The following is a 13,648-nucleotide window of genomic DNA, read 5'->3' as shown; positions in this document are numbered from 1 at the left end:
CTAAAACCACAAATCCACCATGTGAGGAGAGCTTCAACATGCTAGTGAGGGGTTAACCCTATAATAAGCATGAAAGACTTATAGTTCATCACTAAGGATATAAGTGAGCATTATATCAATCTCTAGGATAACTCAAACCTAATAGCTAATGTTTATGAAAATCTTTAACACAAATGGTCAATGGAACCACACAAAAAACAATTGAGTGAATTGTATTTACAAATGAAAAGTATTTACAAAATATGGTCAAAGTTGACTTAGGATTCAATTTAAAATAAGTGTTATGAAAAGGGTTTGAAAAATCAAAGGCATAGTGCCTAGGTTTCTAATTTTGAAAACAATGTTAATATTTGCACAAAAGTTTGGCTTGGGTTAGAGTGGAGAGAAGAAGAGAATGGCTAGGTCCTAAACATGAAAAAGATGAGAGAAGAGAAATAAAACCAATTGGAATTCCCTTCTTGAGATCATAAAGATGATCCAAGTTGCTCCATTGCTTTGGACTTAGCAAGCAATAAGCAAATATCTCAAGCAATCAAGCAAACAATCAATCAAGCTCCTAGGAATCTTCCAATTGGCTTTTGTATCTCTTATCTTGGATGTCCATGACAATGGCTCTTCTAATTGGGTCAAGTTTAGGATCCCTAGCACACAAGAACACACAAATCAAAAAGTTCCACAATGCAATAGAAAGAATGGACAAGAGTGATTTTAGAATTAAGATCCTTTCAATTCATCTTCAAGCTTAAGCATTCTAAAGGCATGAGGCCTAGTTGCTCTTTGACAATTTTATCATTCTAAAGGCATGAGGCCTAGTTGCTCTTCAAACTCCATTATCAAAGGTAAGGTCCTAAACCTAAGTCCTTTCTCCATTTGCATTAAGTTCACACAAACAAAACAAAACAACCACAATAGTATATAAACAATAATGTGCTCAAATGAGCAAAAGGAAAATTGAATTAACATAAACATGAGCTCAAGTGAGCAAAGGGCAAAGGCAAATGAATTAATGTACAATAAATTAAATTGCATTAAAGTAAATTGCAAGAATTAAATGCTTGAATTAAAAGTTAGTGATTAGTAGTTAGTGTTAGTGTGCCATAAGACAATTTAGCGCTATGTTAAGCAATCGTAAGTGGACTAATGTAGTAGTCACACCTATCTGAGGTCGGCCAATAAAACTATAGGCAACAAACACAAGTTAGAGACCATGACTAGTAAGCCAAGCTCCTACAACTTGCCATGCCAAAACAAAAGAAGAATGATCTTGTATGGATTTAGGTTTTTTGCTTGACCAAGAAGCAACCTATCTCTAATGCAAAGCAATTCACTTGATCTTTGATCAAGATGAATTTGATTTGAATCAAAGAAGGTTAAGCCCATCATATGTCAAGGCTAACCACCAATCATTAACTAATTGATCAAAAAGAAAAAAGAAGAAGAAGAAAAAGAAATGGAATGTACATAAATGAAATTCAAATAACATAAGCAAAACACATTGACCAAATATGAAATAAATCAACATCAATCAATGGTAAACAGAAGTTAGATGAAGCTTAGAAGTCAAGAAACAATAATAATATTTTTGGTAATTTTTGGAATTAAAATAATACTTGAATTAAAATAAACAAAATAAAGATCAAACTTAAAATCCATTTCAAATCAACTTGGAAAAGTCCAGATGGATCATCCTAAGTTCAACATGGTCAAACAAGGTTTGACAAAAATTTTCATCATTTTTTGAAAACAGAAACTAATTTTAAATAATTAAAAATGAAGAAAAATAACATAATTGAATTAAAATCTCAAATAAATCTCAAATCAATTAAGAAATTGATGAGAATATTTTTCATAGATTCATCATCATTCAAAGATGTTAAGAAAATATTTTTGGCATTTTTGAATATTGGAAACTATTTTAAATGAATTAAAAATAACCAGAAAAGAAAAAATTCACAAAAAAGATTAAATGGAAACATAAAAAATATTAAAAAACATTTTCAGAAACTAGAATTAAAAAGGGACATAATGCAATTGGTTCCATATTTTTATGATTAAAAATGAAGAAGTTATGAATTTTTGAAATAAAATGGAATTAAAGAAAATAAAATGGAAATTTGAAATTAAGAGAAATCAGGGAGCGTCTGATCTTGCCTCATTAAATGACGTGGCTAATCAGAAGGCTGAGAGATGCGCGCGCATGGTAGGCCAAAGTCAGTAGAGAAACACATGGCATTAAAGCAAGTCAAAGAAACCAAGCGCCAAGATTAGATTAGAAGTAAAAGATCTAATGGCCATGGACTCGTCCACGTGGGGATGGTGGTGGAAACCACCGTCTTCTCCGGTGAGACTCACCGTCCGGCCAGAATTTGCAGGTTTTCAAACCTTCATCATTTTGCACGATCCTTATATCTTTGGAAAGCTGGGGTGATGTACATCACCCCTGTGCCATTGGTTTCCACTCAAGATCTCTATATAGAGAGAAATCTGAGATAGAAATTTATGGTGTTCATACTGAACTTGTTCAATTCATATAATTAAATGCACAAATCAATTGCCTCTCACATGAGGACTTCCGAGGTACCAACAAACACAAGAAATGATCAGTATCTAGGGAGTTTCGAATCAAAAAAGTTTGAAGAACAACCTTTGAAGTGCAGCTTTACAAGACTTGAGCCACTCCAATTCTTTGATGCAGTGTGCTCTTGAGATGGCAAAGAAGCAAGGTTTAGGAATTGAAGTTCAATGATCAACCAATGAAGTTGAAAATTGAACTTGAAAATTGAAAGAGAAAAGCAAAATTCCTTTTAATGGAGGTTGGGATTTTACTTCTGCAGCAATTCAGGCGCCTTGAGGTTGGTTTTTGAAGAGGAATGGAGCTTCTATTTATAGCCAAGCATGCTGCAAGCAATGAAATGTTCATGTGTATGTGAAGTTGGGTCCTCCATGCATGGGCCTGTACAGGCGCATGGGAGGCCCAAACTTGATTGGTTTTGCATGCTGATAATGAAACAAATGATTTTGGACGTGTACATGGCAAGGCAATGTGGTGTGCAAGCAATTTAATCATGTTATGCATAATTTAACACAAATCTTCTCCTCTTCGAAAATGCCTCTTGCCAAATTGAAACATAGCCATGTGGGTAATGGTTCGAAAGGTCTTGACATGAGGAACAAATGTTATGTTGAACAAAAATCCATTTGGTGTTGAGAAATTTATGAAAACAGGCCATGAAGTTCAATGTGCAAAACATATATATAAGAATTTGCCAAAACGGACAAACTTCAAGCCCTTATGTTTAAATGATGAAAGCCTCAAATGACAAAACCTTAAACGAAGTTGTATATATTTTCAAGGCAATAAATTCGGACTTAAATTTTGCATCATTTGGATTTTTGATGAGAAAGTTATGGGCACTTGAAGTTGGACTTTTTCACATTTCAATGACTTTGGTCCAAAGTGACCTATAATGTTTTGTATTATCACATATACTTATTTTAGGATTATGAAATTTTGTCCAACATATTAATTTAAGTAGACATCTCAAAATCTCCAGCACTTGATCCTACCTCAAAATAATGAAAAACGAAGGAGTTAGGTCCTTGGGAAGTTGACCCAAAGTTAGGGTTTCAGTCAAAATGACCTATAATGTTTTGAAATGAATGATGAACTTCCAAGTTTCAAATGAATTTTTGATGAACATGAAAGTTTTTCATATGGTTCTTAAGAATATTTTTTCTCTTGGGGTCATCTTCATTTGACAAACACATCAAAAGTTAGGTCTCAGTGGATTTCAAAATAGTCAAATGAATTGACTGATCAACTTCTCAAGTCCCAACTTCAAATCTTGATGAATTGATGATTGAGGACACCCAAATAAGCTCAAATATGCATAAAATGATTAATGAAAGAACTTAAATTTATTGTATTTTGTCATAGGTTGAAGTTGCTTCATGAGCAAGGCACAGTTAATGCACAACTGAATTAGGGTTTCCTTGGGAAACAATCCTCAAGCCCTTTGGTCTATCTTGATCAAATTGACAAATTGAGATAATTGGGAGGCGTGTATGATGATTGAGAGGTTTGGGAACCATTGTCATGCTTGCTTTCAACTTTATCTGGCCATTTCAATGAGCATATAGGCCTCCTAGGAGCCTTGGATCACATGATTGCTCAAGCTTCAAAACAAAAGATGTTAGTGACATATTTTTGTGCTTTTGGTTAGTAAACAAAATAAGAAAAGCAATAATATACAATTCAAGCATGCTTGGTGGTCTCAAACCAACTCACACAAATACGAACCCAAGGGCAAGGAGCCAAGATGCTATGATCCTTGAGGCAAGATGCAATGTGCAATGATATGATGCCATGAGGGATCTTAGGGTCAAAATTAGGGTCTTACAGATGCCCCTATTTAAGGTCATTCTATCCGGAGATATGAAGGTTAAAATCTTCGTCTCGACGAGGTAGAATGGGCTTAAATAATAACAAAGAGACAAATTTTGGTCCCTAAGAGACCTCATGATGCAAATGTATGTATGCAAAAGTTAATACTCTGTGGGGATATGTGTCCACAAAGAAAAATAAATCAGGAGAAACTGAAGATCCATATGAGTAATATACTCATAAATGTGACAAAGACTCTGGGGATTTTACTGGGGAATAAAGGGGATAAAATGCGTGAGCAGGTCACGACTTGAAACTTGCTGAGAGACACGAAGGGATTCCATGAAAATAAATCAATGGAAAGACTCGAGCTGACGCAAAGATGCATGTATCGGGGAATATGCCAATACAACAAACTATCCACAAAGGATACTTCAGATAAAAATCCGGACACCGATGGGGAAAACCCACTAAGGGACTCAGACTGGGGACATCCACAAAGGACTCAGTTGAGGAAAAACAAATGAGGTATTACCGGTTACTGGGTAATAAGCTCAAAGAGACATGTGATCAAATCACCGGTATAAGGGTGAGAGAACAACACGCTCGGGGAGAATGAATATCTAAGACCGGTATAAGGGTGAGAGATATCAATCATCCAAAACATCTGAGGAAGACCTAAAAAGGTATATTTCAACTCAGGAAAATCTGACTCCATAGGGGACAAAAAGTCATAATAGGGAATAGCAGTAAGGAACACCAGGGATACCGGTTACTGGGCATATAATAGGTGATCAACCAAGCGTGAATTGGGGAATATTTCCAAGACACTCATCATCCGAAAGGAGGGCTGAAAAAGCAGACTCGATTACAGGATGGACATTCGATTCCATAAGGAAATACGAATCTTACTCAACTGGGGAAGAAAAAGACTTCGACTGAGGAGTGCATGAGATATATTATCTATTACCGTCAGAACGTAGATAATATACTCGCATGGAAGATTATCCACAACCGGTTACTGGGTTAATGAAGGATAAATCGACCGAAAAGAAAGGACATCGGGATACCGGCTACTGAGTATAAAACTATGACCAATCAAAGGGGAGAAATAATCATTACCAAACAAGGGTAAATGAAAGATAACTCACTGGGGATAGATTGCTTGATCAGAGCAATTATCCAAGAGATATATCACCGGTTACTGGGAGATATACTTAAAAAAGGTGAAGGAATATCAATACCGAATATTAGATAAAGATAACCAACAAGGAGGGAATTATATCTACCGGTTACTGGGTAGAAAACCACAGAAGAGAGTATCCGTCATCGGTTAGGATGAACAAAAACAAGGGTTAACTCTGGAAGGGGACAAAATGGGGTTTACAACTACCGGTTACTGGGTAGAAAACCACAGAAATAGGACTTACAACTACCGATTACCGGGTAGAAGGCCACAAAAATAGGACTTACAACTACCGGTTATTGGGTAGAAGGCCACAACGTCCGCTGGGGAGAGAACGAGCAATTACTGTTTACTAAGCAATTGGTCACCTGAACCACAGGGAACTGCAGGGAAAATAACAAGAGGAGTCAATCTAGGAACAAACTAGAGAGACACAATGAAACAAGACTCAACCCTATGAGGATATAACTCAGGGGAGTATTTCCATCCCAAAACATGTTTTGAGAGGAAACTGAAATAATAATCATCCATGAGAACATAACTCAGTGGGGAATATGGAAGAAAGGATAGACACTTTCTGCCTATGGGGCTAACTCTATGTGGAGAGATCAAACACAAACATCTGCTTGGGGAAATATGTATCACCAAATAGCAGGGGATAACAAACAACGATATATGACAAAGAAATGCAATCATGAATATCTGAATGTTAAAATTATGCATGTGTATGCGTGGTTTATGTATGATTAATGCTGACAAACAGACATATCTAACACAACCAAGGTCCAAGAACCAAAGGACAGATATCCGGTACTACATCTCAAGAGAGGAAACCAGGAAACACCGATCTCTGTAGGGGATAAAGGCCTACTGCCAGGGGGAACAAGCAGGATCACCGGAGATCAGAGACTACTGTTGGGAATAAGCAAGGGATCACAATCACCAAAGCTAGGGATCTTCCATCAGTATGCAGAGACAAGGATAAGATCAGTCAGAGAAGAAATCTAATGAGGATCTTATCAGGGGGTGATGTGGAATTCTGTGGGGAACAACCACCAAACAGAGGCACATCAAACAACATTCACTTCTAATCACGGAAGGAAATATCTCTGCCATGGAGAAAGAGAACCAATCACTCCGTTGGGGAAAAAGACAACATGTCCTCCAACGCCGAATTGAAATCAGGTAAAGCCTTAGTTGGGGAGGCTAAACACGGAGAAAATCCATTGTAGAAGTAACTCTACTGGGGGAATTATCAAGGAAAGATATGAAACTCTGTGGGGAATTGTAGCGGTGTATTCGTCACTTTATGATTTATTGACTAAATCAAAAGCAAAACATACAAAGATAGAGTCGCCATTGCACTTTTATTTATCCGAAGGAATGGCTAAAAAGCGAACAAAAGCCTAAGAAGTTTTACACATAGAAAACTAATGAAAGGTCAGAGATCTGGGTAAGGGGATAATTATGCAAAGGGAAGGTGTTAGGCACCCAAAGCATCCTAGGTACTCCTAGGGAACCCTTTTCACAAATTGTTGCAAAAGATATTGTTTATGAAAATATTTATTGTACAAACATTGATTGGGAGGATGAGAAGAGAATATACAAATTTTATTATTTTTGTGTTTGGATGGATAACCATTGCCTACGTACCTTTACAGGATCAAAACCTCGTAGTTCGGCTAAAAGATTTCCAAAAATATGAGTGGATTGATTTTAAACAAAAGCCCTAAGGTCTTTCATTATCCACGGGAGAAAACTCAACCTATACAACCACAAGTCCACCATGTGAGAAAAGCTTCAACTTGCTAGTGAGGGACCATGCCCTATAATAAGCAAGGAAGTCTTACAATTCAATCACTAAGGACAAAAGGTGAGATTCACATCAACCACTAAGATAATTGAGATCTATGGCTAATGTATGAAAACTTATCAAGAATGGACAAAGCCACAAAACAATTGAATGAGTGAAATTAACCAATTAGGATTATTCACAAAAGATGGTCAAAGTATGATTAGAATTCAATTCAAAAGAAGTATCATGAAAGTGAAGTTTGAAAATCAAAGGCTTAAGGCCTAGGTTTCTAGTTTGAAAAGAAATGAAAATGTTTGCACAATATTTCTGGTTTGATTTAACATGTAAAATGGAGGTTTAAAGAACAAAAAGGGTGAAGGTTAAGGGCTGCAAAACTTCTTAGATGTTCACCTCTTGAGATCATATATAGATGATCCAAGTGATTCCTTTGGAAAAGGCAACAAGCAAATAACAGATGAACAAAGTAAATGGATACCAGATGCCAATCAATGGACTTATTCCAATCTCACAAAACAAAATGGATATCGGACGCCAATCAATGGACTTATACCAATCTCCTAAAACAAGATGGATACCAGATGCCAATCAATGGACTTATACCAAGTCTCACAAAACAAAGAAACAAATGCAATAAGCAAAAGGAAACAAGTTGCCAATAAATGGTCTTACACTCGACTCCAAGGAAATGGGATGCCAATCAATGGTCTTAGTCCCAACTCCTACCAGATCATAGGAAACAACTGCCAATAAATGGACTTACAATTGACTCCTCAATAGACACACAAGATGTCACAAAGATATGAACAATGATCATGAAATGATATACAAGTAATGAAAACAAATGCACAGAGGCACACACAAACAATTATGCACATATGGGCAAACAAACAACAAGCAACCAATTAGCACACACTATACACAATCAATGGGCTCAAGCAAGGTTAGGCTTTAGAAACAAGCCAACTAGAATGGGGTGTTTTGAGCTCTTAACCCTAACATTGAGAGTTAGGGTGAAGCAGATGAAATGGAGATGAGGGTTATGCCTCATAGCTCTTATCCCTGGTCTGGGAGAGCTTTAAACAATAGAAAGTGTGGGAGTTCAGAATGTAGGAACTCTTCTCCATAAATGATTGACTCTATAAGATCTTGGGTTCTTATTCACAATGCATCAACACATGGTGTGAGCAAAGTGAATGACACAACTGAATAGCAGGGGATGGATTACACATCCCTTTTATCTTCCCATTGCCTCTTAAGAGGACCTAACCTGCTTGGGACAAATGTAAACAATCAAAGACATGGCCTCTTAAGGAGGGCTTCAGACAGGTGCCTACCAATAACAGTAGGTCTTCTAGACTACATGAAGATTAGAGATTATACCTAAGTGGTATGCCAACCACAAGCAAAAGCAAAGCAAATTTCAAATGAACTTAAAGCAACTTAGGTACCTGTGGAAACAGCTAAACCAATCAGTACAACTTTCAGGCAAACAGACAACAGTTAATAACCAACAGACAATTCCCAAGGTACAACACAAAAGCCATAAGGCAAACTCAAATGACTTATCATCAACCTACAAAACAGCAAGTGTTAGCAATCGAAAACAAATATCAATGTTCAAGTGATGAAGCATCATCAACCATGGAATTTGGATGCTTAAACCTGAAATCAAAGCTCACATGTAAGCAACAAACCACTAGGTCAAAGCCTAGGGTCAAAGATGAAGAAAAAATTTAAAACAGGAGCTGAAATTCAACACATTGCAACTTCAAACACATATTAACATGTCCTAAAAAGGCTCACATCAAAATCAATAATCAAAGGCATTTCATGATCAAAAGAAGTCAAAGGCAATTTCAAAGCTCATTTATGGACATCATAAATGAAAATTCCAAAACAAAATAGAAATGATTCAAATAATTCTGGAAAAAATCATGAGTATTCAACATATCTAACATGATCATCATACAAAAACTTAGAAGCATTCAAGTTCATTTGGCATGGAAATTAAATTTCACAAGTTGGACAATCAAATGTGTGACACAAATTGTCACACCATGTTAACACAAGCATAAAACAGAAATGGTGAATGAGAAAAATACGAAACCAAAACCAAAACATCCATCAATGTGTCTAGAATCAGCATGTAATATTTCAAGTTTATTGGGTTAAAATCAAGCATTTCACAAAGGAAAGAGTAAGGCAAGGTCACAAATGCACATGTGTTCAATAAACCTAGAGCAAATAAATTTCCAGCCAGACACAACTTGCAAATTCATGATCATAAAAAACTAGACATCTCAAAGAACATTTTGCAAAAAATTGGAGATGAATTGGATCATTTTTCAATTTGATATGGATTTTACAAGTTGGAAGAAAAATAAAAAAACAATTGAAGCATGGCATGGCAAATATGGAGGGAAACACTAGAATATGAATGCATTTTGAAAATCAGCGTGCGCCAAGGATCGAAGTAGGTTAGCATTTGAAATTGAGCGCGCCAGCATAATGAAACGCACCGTTTCATTAATGCGTTGGCAAGTCAACGCTGAAGTGGCATGGTCAGCACAAACGTGAGCCAATGAAACTGCAATGTAAGCGCATGCGTGGACCAATCACAACCAAACCCTAGTACAACATGGCAAAAAACCAGGTCCGTCGCAAACTGGACAAATCCGTCGCTAGGCATATGAACTTCATCTTCTTCATGATGAAGAAGATGAACAGTAGCATGAAGCTCATACACGTTTCTAGAAAAATTTCCAGAAAATCAAAACAATTACATCAACATGAAGCATTTTCAATGGAGATTAAAGATCAAGTAATAGCTAAGCATGAATCAACATAACAAGAGAGAATCGATAAAAAACATTTTGATGCATCAATCTTGAATTACACATATATCTTGCTCAATAATGCACCAATTCACATGATTTTTTCATCAGAATCACTAGGAGAACAAGATCTACCAGAATATATACATGAATTTCAGAATTAAAAGGATCGAAAATTAACCTCTTGAAGAGCAGAACCTTTGAAATGCACGATCCACAACTTGTAAGTATCCAAATCCACTCTACAATGCTTGAAATGATGTTTGGTGAAGAAAAGGAAGCTTGAACACGTGTAGATCTAGCTTAATCTTGAATTTCCATTTTCAACTTCATGAGCTTCAACCACTTGAATCTTGCACGAATTCAACAAACCAGCACTTGATCTGCACTAAATCAAAGCTAGGGAACAAGAGTATGAAGTAAAATTACAATGCTATTTGAAGAAAATTTGAATTATGAATGGAAGAAAATTTTGGAGGGAGAGAGAATTTTGGATCTAGAAATGTGAATTGTGATTAACCTCCTTCAATTCTGTTATGATTATGGTATTTATATGAAGTCTTAATCACACTGAAAATGTTAATTAAGCTTGGTTAATGGTAATTGGCAAAAATGAGGTGTTTTGACAAAACTTGAAAATTAGTGGTGCATGAAGTAATATGGACGTGAACAGTAGCCAATGCATGATCAAAACAGAGTTATGTATTGATACAAAGCTCGTATGTATCAATACATAGCATATTTTGCCCTGCATGGATCGATACGAAACTCGTATGTATCAATACATAGCACATTTTGCCCTGCATGGATCGATACGAAACTTGTATGTATCAATACATAGCACATTTTGCCCTGCATGGATCGATACGAAACTTGTATGTATCAATACATAGCACATTTTGGCCATGCACACTTGATGATGATTTGATCATATCTCCTCAACCATTCATCAGATGCTCATGATCTTGGACTTTTTGGAAATGGGAGAGAAAGATCTACAACTTTCATGTTCAACAAAATTTCATTTGAAGCTTTTTTGATGCTGGAAAGTTGAGTTGAAGTTGGATCAAAAACTTGCTATTTTTTTGGAAAGTTGAAATTATATGTCACTTTCCATTTTTTGGAAACTTTTGACTTGACTTCAAATTCTTCAGTGTGAGTGTTTGAAATGTCAAATGAGACTTGTTTGAACATGAATGAAGTATTTCTAATCATCTCCCACCTCCAAATCCACAGTTGACTTTGCAGTTGGCTTTCTGGGTCTTCAGATGACCTGGAAATGTCCTGATGAAATTTAAGCCTCTACCACTTGGGACTTTGCTTCAAAATGACATCATAGCTCATATGAACTCTTGATAATGATCATGGGGCCCAAATATCAAGAATAACCACCATCTATTACTCAATGAATGCCTTTCATTGCTTGACCTGCAAATGCTTCAGCTGCAAGTAACAAGGGTTAATGACATATTTTTGTACCTTTTGGTTAGTGATTAAAAGAAAAGCAATGATATACAAATGCAAGCAATACTTGGTGATCAAGAACCACTCTCAAAGGGATCCCACCCACAGGGAAGGAATCCAGGTGTTCAATGATCCTTGAGGCAATGCTATGTTATGATGTGATGCCATGAGGGATCTTAGGGACAAAATTGGGGTCTTACAGGAATAACCACCAAACAAAAGCTCCAATAACCATCACATTTCCTGAAACTGCTGGAGAAACAAACTCTGCTGAGGAGAAGAGGAACATCGCTCCACTGGGGATAGGAAAATAAACATTTTCATCACCCGCTCTACTAGGAGGAAAATTATCCGAGAAGGAGGGAGCAACAACAATCAACTTCCGATCAGGCAACTCCACTAGGGAACAATTGCTGAAGACTGAACCGGGAAAAACCTGTAGGCGGTCAACTAGAGCTAACCCTCTGGTGACCAAACCGAGGAAGTCTAATGATAAACAACCCTGTTGAGGATGAACAGGAGGCAAACCTGCTGGAGATCAATGTAGGCGAATCCACTGGGGGATAAGCTACAAGCCAACTTGTTGAAAAAAGATCCACTCATGCTGGGATTTCCTGCTCACTCTGCGGGGGATTTCCAATCTGAATGAGGGAATATCAACTTCCTCGAAGAAGATAACATAATCAATTTATCAATCTATAAGGGATTTTAGGTCAATCCACACAAGGGATGACAACCATATAATTGATAACACAGATGCTAGATCCATCCTCACTGGGGAGCTAGAAGATTAGGATCAAACTCCAGACTCTCAGGGGATCTGGGTGGTGTATCACTTTCTCTTGCGCTCACTGAGGAGACAATCCTGAAAGATGATGAAGAGGATAACAGATATGCTAGGAATATGAACAAATGTCTTACTCTTTTGGAGATCATACTATCCTTGGGAGAGCACTGAAGATGTCCCAATTATCCTTTTCAGTCTTTTGTGAATGTTCACTTTGTTTAAAAACAGTTTATAAAAACTTTATTTGTTTTAAAACAATGATATTTATCAATTAAAACATGCAAACATTTGTTGAACAAAAACAAATAAGAGTGCAAAGAATTGGATAAAGGCTCAAATTTATTTGATGGAATGGTAGTCTGCAAATGGCAAGACTCCATGGATCTTTACAAATTTGAAATTGGTGATATATATTGGAAAAAGGGCTACATTGAACATAATGACCATTTCTCCACCAACTCTAAATCCAATGTATTTGAAGCTTCAGTTGACGATGACTGAGCGAGAATCTTTGACGGACGACAACTTGTAGAACAAAGTCTTGTCAGGATGCAGTTACTTGCCAAATCCCTAATTTTTGCCTAGATTGCCCCAGGGTGAGGTACTCAATCTAGCGGGATATATATTCACATTTTTTATGTCTCTAACTTTTGTCTGGATCGCCCTTTCGGGTTTTCAATCCACGAAGACGCTCATTTTTGCCTAAGTCGCCCTTTCGGGTTTTCAACTTAGCGAGCTATTCTGTTTTTATTTTAGGCGAAGTATTCCTTGACTGCATTTGAATTCACAGGACGAGTGAAATCCTCCCCATCCATAGTTGTAAGTATCAAAGCACCGCCTGAAAAGGCTCTCTTAACAACGTATGGACCTTCATAGTTTGGAGTCTACTTGCCCCTGGAATCGGGCACGAAAGACAAAACTTTCTTGAGCACAAGGTCACCTTCTCGGAACACACGAGGCTTGACCTTCTTATCAAAGGCTTTCTTCATCCTTTGCTGATATAACTGACCATGGCACATGGCAGTCAATCTCTTCTCTTCTATCAAATTCAGTTGGTCATAAAGACTCTGAACCCATTTAGTATCAGTCAACTTGGCTTCCATCAAGACTCTGATTGATGGGATCTCAACCTCCACGGGGAGCACAACCTCCATGCCATATACAAGGGAGAAATGTG

General features: G+C 36.9%; 1 protein-coding gene across 1 annotated transcript in view; it reads right to left on the bottom strand.

The window, feature by feature from the left end:
• LOC127131064 (uncharacterized) overlaps positions 1-13,648 on the bottom strand; it is a 34,626-nt gene that overhangs the window by 1,635 nt on the left and 19,343 nt on the right. The window lies entirely within an intron of this gene.

The sequence above is a fragment of the Lathyrus oleraceus genome, chromosome 3 (genome assembly GCF_024323335.1).
Source record: "Lathyrus oleraceus cultivar Zhongwan6 chromosome 3, CAAS_Psat_ZW6_1.0, whole genome shotgun sequence".
In the NCBI taxonomy this organism is placed as follows: Eukaryota; Viridiplantae; Streptophyta; class Magnoliopsida; order Fabales; family Fabaceae; genus Lathyrus; species Lathyrus oleraceus.
This window is presented reverse-complemented; position numbering and strand designations above follow the sequence as displayed.